Source organism: Mauremys reevesii, linkage group 1 (assembly GCF_016161935.1).
Source record: "Mauremys reevesii isolate NIE-2019 linkage group 1, ASM1616193v1, whole genome shotgun sequence".
NCBI classification, from domain to species: Eukaryota; Metazoa; Chordata; order Testudines; family Geoemydidae; genus Mauremys; species Mauremys reevesii.
In genome coordinates this window covers 339228972-339237341 of record NC_052623.1, presented here as the reverse complement: position 1 = coordinate 339237341, position 8370 = coordinate 339228972, and positions in this window count along the sequence as shown.

Here is an 8370-nt window from a genome sequence, read left to right as displayed (position 1 = left end):
ATTTTTTAAATATCTGATATTGGTTTAATTTGTTCTTAAAATGTCATTTAGCTAAAAACAAATAGTGGGTTTGTGGGGAATTTTAGGAGATTATTGACTATGGTGTTTTATACAGGAAGCATTTTGGCTTTATAGTAAACATTTATTCAAGAGACACGTACAATGGCTGATAAGTGGAAGTAATTATGGTCCTGATCCTGCACCATTGAAGCTTTGCCATTGGCTTTAACAGTCACCATATCAATCACAATAGCCACAGAAAGCCAAATTCTCAATTGATATAGATGGGTGCAAATCCATTAAGGTCAGTTGCATGTGAATTTGACCTACAGAATGCAGCAGGAGGAAGTGAGGCAGATATGACTGCATAGCAAAAATAAAGCTTCTGAAATGGCAGATTCATTGTGGAAACAGAAAAAAAGGTCCATGGAGAATTTCCCCCTCCCCCTTAACCCACCCACCTTGTTATCATCAATATTTTAGGATAGCTTGATAGTCTGCTACTAGAGAAGTTGGCCTTGGAGTTTTCTAAAAAAAACATTCTGATATGAAACCTGTCTTTGCTCGGAATAACAACACATTTTGGGGTAAAATAAAAACAAGAAAAAATTAGGCTGAATATCAGAAGAAAATTCTTGAGATTGGACCAAACGCTGACATCCTCATTACATGAGTTTTTATTTAGTCTTTCCTAAGGCAAAACTTTCTGACTCATCGAGTGAATCCTGATTGACTGACAGGAGGCAGGAACACAAGACTGCTTCCATAATTCATATTGCAGCTCTCAGGAATAGAAAGGCCTGGTGAGACGCAGCTTGAAAGCTCTGCAATTGCATTTTACTCTTTTCTTGTTCTGTCAACTCCACAGGAAAGGAGAATATAAAACCCTGGGTCAGAAACTCATCTTTTCCAATCTAGGTTTATAATGAGGGAACCAACAATCACCCTGAGCTCCCTGCCTACATAAGGATATACTTACTCTATTCAGGCCTAGAAACAGAAACTGTTTAAATCCATGGACTGGGACAATCCTGAGATTCTCATCATTTGTGTTAATAGTTTATAGGAGTTGTAGTTTGTAGTCTTATACTCCTGGTGCCTAACCACTTCTACCACTGGCTGATCAAGTGAATGTATGTAATCTGGTACAGTTTCTTGGATGATTTTTTAGACACGTAATATGTTTTTATTTCAATGGATTGTGGAAATATAAAATAAGAGAAGAATGTAAAATGATCGCTATAGTGCCACTTTGTTATACTATCCTTTGAACACAGTGAAAGGTCATCCAGCAACACTCTGGAAAAGAGGCCCATAATTTGCAGAAAGAAATGGAATTGTGGATGATTGATATATCACGTCTAGGATGTGATCTGAAGTATGAGATATTTAATGTATTCCATGACATACAGTACAAAGTTTGTTTTCAGTTTGATCTAAAGTAGTGAAATTATGCTCAAGTATGTTTCCTTTCACAGCTGTGATTGATTACTATAACACATAATGAAATTAAGACATAGTGGATCAAATCTTGTTATTGGAAAGATAGCTCATGTACAGTACAAAAACACAGAGCAGTATATCTGAAACATGTTTAAAATGCTGGGTTTTCTCCCAGCTAAAAATGATAGGTTGTGATTAATAGTTTAAAAGCCAGCAGTGAGGCCAACTTTCTAACCTATCTTATCTCAGTGTCTGAAAGGGCAAGTGGTGATAATGTGTTAAATATGAACTCCTATTCTACCTCAGAAAAAACCCTATCCGTTTGTTTAGCAAAATGAGTATGTGTAATGCATGTTTACTATGCAAAAGTATGTGTAATGCTTTCTGTGCAGACTCTAATATAGGGTGGGGTTCCTCTGTTCTAGAAGATAGGCTATAGCATCCAACCATAATTATTTTCATGGCTCCAGTGAGCTATTTTTCCCCTGAAGACTCTCACACACTCGCTCTGTTTTTACAGTCATATGGTTAAAATAGATCAGTTTTGATATTAAACAACCATGATGTTGCTTAATGGTAATATAAGGAGAACTAAAGCCTTATTCAAGCAAATGTCTTATTGAAGTACCTCAAATAAGGATCTCAGCACCAGGCGCAGAATAAAGACATGATTTATTTTGGTTGCTGATCAGCAAGGAAATATGCATTAAAACACTAATAAATTTCCCCTCTCCTGCTGGCTGGGTGTATGTGGTTTGGGAGAGGCTGCAGGGAATGGAAAGTGAAAATAAGAGGGGGGAGGGGTTGGTTGCTGCCTGTAGCCAACTCTAGGGGAGAAAGGCATTGCTGTGTGTGGGCTTTTGCTCCATTAAATAATTGTTGGCATTTAGGACAAGATGGTCTCAATCATTCACTCAATTAGTCCTGATACCATACATTTGGTTCCAAGTTTTAAAATGTTTTGCTGCAGCTTTCCTCTTTGCATTTTAAACAGTTCCTCGACAAAGCAAGTTTAAGTGCAGATGTTTTCCACTTTAGATGTAAAGTGTGTTCTAAAGGGTCTTTATTTTAAAAAAACATTACTAAACTTTAAAGGCCAAATTGTGGTTTTCATGCCCCTTTCCTGGTGCAGGAGGGCAGGGCAGGTTGTACCAACCCCGGAGGAACAGCAGGGAAGTTCTGCTACAGGCAGTCCTATGCTGTCTCAGGGCTGCTCCAGGTGTATGGCATGAAGCAGTCTATTCCATCCATTCACAGATCGTTTCTCACAGTATACCAACCTTGCTCCATGGGCCAGTGGCTCTGGCTGTTTTCCTCCTTGGGATCTTTTATTCACTGATTTGCTCTGTGAGGAGCGCTTGGTGAGTACTGTCTGTGCTTCCCACAGATTGCTATTGAAAGAGGCAGCTGTGCAGTCAACTGCATTGCCAATCCCCAAACATTCAAATTCCAGATTCAGTCCTCAAAAGCCATGAGACTGGCTTAAAACAAATCATGCAACTAAAAAAATGTGCATGTCGGGTTCTTTTTATTTGCCTTCTAGTTGTTGAAGGTTCAGGGTTCATGGCTTTTAGCTTTTCCTCTACTCCCCTCACCCCCACAAGAGATTAAATGATATTGTCACACAACTGCAGGAGCTGGGGATTTATGAAAAGGCACCATATTCTGCAAGATACCAGAATTGGCAACGCTGAAGGGGAAGCTTTGTCGTAGTCCCCTCTTGAGCCACATGTAAGCCAACTCTAAGGGCAGGTCTACACTAAGGGCGGGGGTCGAACTAGGGTACGCAAGTTCAGCTACGTGAATAGCGTAGCTGAATTTGAAGTACCCTAGTTCGAACTACTCACCCGTCCAGATGCCGCGGAATCGAAGTCCGCGGCTCCAAGGTCGACTCTGCCACCGCTTTTTGCAGTGGTGGAGTACCGGAGTTGACCGCGGCGCTTCCGGAGTTCGAACTATCGTGTCCAGATTAGACGCGATAGTTCGAACTCCGAGAAGTCGAACTCACCGCGTCGACCCGGCTGGTAAGTGTAGACTAGCCCTTAATTGGAGATGCGATTGCTTATTAGGAGTCAAGCTGTCTGGAGAAGCTGAGGAGCATGAGTACCAACCTCAGGGCACACAGTGAAGAAGCAGGGCACGACCCCCAAACTGGTTTGTGTGTTCTATATGTAGATTTCCTGCACAAGCCCGATCGTAATGGCTCTAAGGCCTTTCCATGCAATCCTAACTCACATGAGTTGTCCCATTGAGTAAGAACTAAAAACACAAGTAAAGGTGAGAGGACGGGATGATTTAGTGTGTATTAATCCCTAAATCACCTGGAAGGGTTCTTGAGATGCATCATCTTGTTTTACAGAGAGGAGAAAGACAATCAGCTCACACACAGCACATTTCTAAAATTAGATTAATACAGATTTTCACTTCAGGACTCTGTATACAGGCCAGGATACAAAACCAGAGGTGTGGTTATTCTGAAAATCCATCCCTAAGGCATCGTGAGGCATAAAGTACAGCCAAAATGCTGAGATCTTATCATTATCTCACCCCTTTGGTTTGCTTATTGCTATCATAAAATGTGTCTATAAAGAAAGTGAAATATGATATTTTATGCAGGGATGAGTCAGTGTTCCATTTAGAATGTTGAAACAAATGAATCATCTGATATGTATCTATCTCAGGCAGGGATTTGTGTATCCTTTTTGACAACATCAGCAAAACAGAGTACTCCCTCCACGCGAACACTTGGCACCCTAGAGAAATCATCATTCCAAGTATTTACTGCTTTTTTAAAGTGTAGTTTGGGATAGTTTCCTCAACATGTCACACAATTAACTTCACTCATCTTAAGACACTGTATGCCTCCCCAGATTGTTCATATTTTTCATTTGTGGTAATAATGAGTGGAGCTCTTATGCTGCTCTAAAACCTTAAATAACCCATAAGGAGCATGTATGGCTACTATTTAAAAATATTCTAAGTAGTAGTCTTTGTCCTCATATTACTTTATACTGATTGTTCATATATGATAATTGAAAGTATTACAGCGCACTATGTATCAGATGAAAGTATTGTGAATTGTCATGGCCAAATATGAGTTATTAGGTCTGATGCAGGCATCACTGGGTAAAGCTCTGTGGCCTGTGTTATGCAGGAGGTCAAACTAGAGGATTATAATAATCTCTATTGGACTTAAAACTCAATGAATGAATCAACCATAAACATTATCCCAAAGAAGCTCTACAGGAATACCAAAGGAAGCGGCCTCGGACAAGGTATAATTGTTATGGGGCCCCATTTTATGTAAGGCTATAGGATGCTATTCATTTTTAATCATAACTCCCCACTGAAGTCACAATCCTGCCATTAATGATGTATTTAACACATTTCTCAACTTCTAAAAAATAACATTCAACAATGTTTTTTAATTACTCACACAGCACTTGGAGGTAGGGTTTGCCCCATGCTTAGCTGAGATCTGGTCTGGGCCCTAAAGTGCTCAATCAGCTAATGCAGTGGACAGTTTCCAAGATCTGCTGCTGCTACATTGGGCAGGGTGGCGCCTTGTTCATCCAAAAGCCTTGTGGGATAGCAAATGACCTTTTTGGCAGCCGACCCCCCAAAAGAGAAGAAGGGCAAATGTCACCTCTTGAAGATGTTCAGGTCTCCCAGCTTCTTAAACACCTTTCAATGGGAACCAAAGATGGGGTCTCATGACTGTGATTTTTTTTCTCTCCTTGCCCCCCTCACAAGAGTAAGGTGGGAGATGCTCTCTCTGCATTAGGAATCCATGAACTCCTATCTTGAGATTGCTGCTTACCGCAGCAGACAGAAGCAGGTAAAAATTGGTAAAATGTGAATCTCATACCAGGTCCATACATCACAGATTCCAAGTTGAGTGCCCTAAGTATCCAAAACATACACCCTATCTGGAAGACTAACAAACTTTAATTGGAAGAGAAAGTGAAAATGTGGAAACTGAAGGTCTCCAAATTATGGCTGGTCCAAAGAATGGGAACAGTTTTAACAAAAAATGGAAGCTTTGTATGGAAAAATGTTGGATCATTCCCCTCTATTCAGCACTGGTGAGGCCTCATCTGGAGTACTGTGTCCAGTTTTGGGCCCCACACTACAAGAAGAATGTGGATAAATTGGAGAGAGTCCAGAGGAGGGCAACAAAAATGATTAGGGGGCTGGAGCAGATGACTTATGAGGAGAGGCTGAGGGAACTGAGATTGTTTAGTCAGCAGAAGAGAAGAATTGGGGGGGGGGGTTGATAGCTGCTTTCAACTACCTGAAAGGGGGTTCCAAAGAGGATGGATCTAGACTGTTCTCAGTGGTAGAAGATGACAGAACAAGGAGTAATGATCTCAAGTTGCAGAAGGGGAGGTTTAGGTTGGACATTAGGAAAAACTTTGTCACTAGTAGGGTGGTGAAGCACTGGAATGGGTTACCTAGGGAGGTGGTGGAATCTCCTTCCTTAGAGGTTTTTAAGGTCAGGCTTGACAAAGCTCTAGCTGGGATGATTTAGTTGGGTTTGGTCCTGCTTTGAGCAGGGGGTTGGACTAGATGACCTCCTGAGGTCCCTTCCAACCCTGAGATTCTATGATTCTATGATTCTAAGAATTCAATTTTTTTTACCAGCTCTGTTCAAAGCATTAGGCCTATTTTTTCTATGTCCCTGAGACCCACTGAAGTTGATGAGCATTTTGCTATTGACTTTAATGGGACCAGCTCTAACTGTAGTACCTTGCAAGGCAGCTCAGTCTGATGAACTTGCCTGGTCTCCAGTGACTTTTTATAATACATACTTTGCCTGGGAAGTATGCTGAGGGCTTGCAAGCTCAGCAGTGTTAGCCAGCTACAGAAGTTTTTACAGTTAGGCTCTGATCCTGCAAACACTTATGCACATAGTAAACATCACTATCATAAGTAGTGCAGTGATTTACACACAGTGGTAAAGTAAAACATGTGTGTAAGTGTTTTCAAGATCACAGCCTTAGTGGTTAATACCAATCCTAAACCTATAACTTTTCAAATGTAGCTTTTTGTTTAAAAAAGCAACATACCCCTGATTCTGTCAGAGTTCATAATATCCAAGCTCTTCACAATCTTTAATGTATTTATCCTCAAAACACTCCTCTGAGGTACAAAAGTGCTATTATCTCCCTTTTACAGATCGGGAACTGAAGCCCAAATAATCAAAGTGGCTTGCCCACCGTCACACCAGAGTCCATGGCAGAAGTGGGAATTCAGGTTTTACAAGAGCAGGTAACTACCCCCAATCTCATCTCAGAGCCAGAATAAAAAACAGGGGCGCAATTCCCAACTGTGCAGGTTCCCAATTGCTTTGACCCACGAAACCACACTCCGCGCTCATATCTAAAAATAGAACCTTCTTTCTCAAATATTTTTACATACCGGTTAAGTTTTGTCTTTTATATGTTTTCTCAGTTTGCTAAACTTGCTGCTGCTGCCTGTACTTTCAAATACCTTGATGGAGTTAATCTCTCTTGGCTCAGGTCTCGCTACCTTCCTAGGTTGCTCTGCACCCTCCCTTTCCCCCCACCTCTCCTCACTTCGGCTCTCTCTCTTTGTTTTAAAAGTTAAAAGTTGTAGTTTTTACAGAAACCTCCAAAACATAAAGCAATTGAAAACAGAACAAAACAAAAAACAAACAAGAAAACAAGGTAAAAACTTTAAACAAATCCAGTAAATTAATTATTTTAACCCTTCAGGAATGCAACAGCTGGAATTATTCCTAACTTTCCTGAAGATATGGTTGCCAAGCAACAGAAATGCATTCTCTGCTTCTAATCCTAACCACTAACTAATATTTGAAACATGGGCTTTTCTTATTTCCATATAGCACAGTTTTAAAATAATGTTAAATATAAAGCAATGCAAAATTCCTGGTTACCAAATTAATACAATACATTTGGCAAATATTAATATATTTTTATCATATTTATGCTACAAGTTTTAAATAAGGTAATAACTTGTTTATTCAAATGTTTAACCCTTTTTACTTTTTATTTTTGGTTGTGTTATTTTGTATAGTTATGAATAGAATTCTGGCGCCATTTGTTTTTAATTGTAAGTTTGTCCTGTATGTCATGTGTGTGTCTTGTGTCTATGTTGTGTGTGTCACGTAGCTATTTTTTTAAATTATTTTTATTTTGTTGCAACAAAAGTCAATTTTATACCCTTTTAAAAAAAATATAAGTATATGTGGTACCACACTATTTTAATATCATGGTTGGGGTATAATCATATTATTAACACCAATTTTTTGTGCGAAGTTCAAAAAGGTTTCAGTTACAAATATATGTACATATATTTCTGTCTCAACAAATAATGCAACTGCAAACAAAAATAATTCTTTTTTATCAATCACAGTTTTGTTTTTTAAGAAAATATCACACCCTGAAGACACCAGATAATATCAGTATACAGTGAAGAAACCTCCAAGCATCAAGAAAAGAAAAATGAAGTGCTTTATAAATAAGAGACTGGTCAAATACACCTCTATCTACCATATATGGACAATTAAGTTAACAATCAGCTAAAAACCACTAGCTGGACCAGGAAAACTGTCATTTAATTTCAACTTGGTTACTGTGTAAAAACAACTGTATTCTTGCTGTACTACTGTATTATCATTGTACTGCTGTATTATTGCTGTATTGTATTATTGCTGTACAACATGTACAATGTGTATAACCTTGCTAAACTGTTTAACCAACACACAGGTAAAAATCAACAAACGAATGGCAGCAAACAACATGAAGGCAAGGAAAAAACAAATTGGTAAAGAAATTAAGTTACATAGTAACTACAAATTGGCTAAACAAATTGCCTGTTAGTACCAGTCATAATTTGGGTCCGTGACACTGCATCCTAACTGAGGCACATGTTATTCAAAAC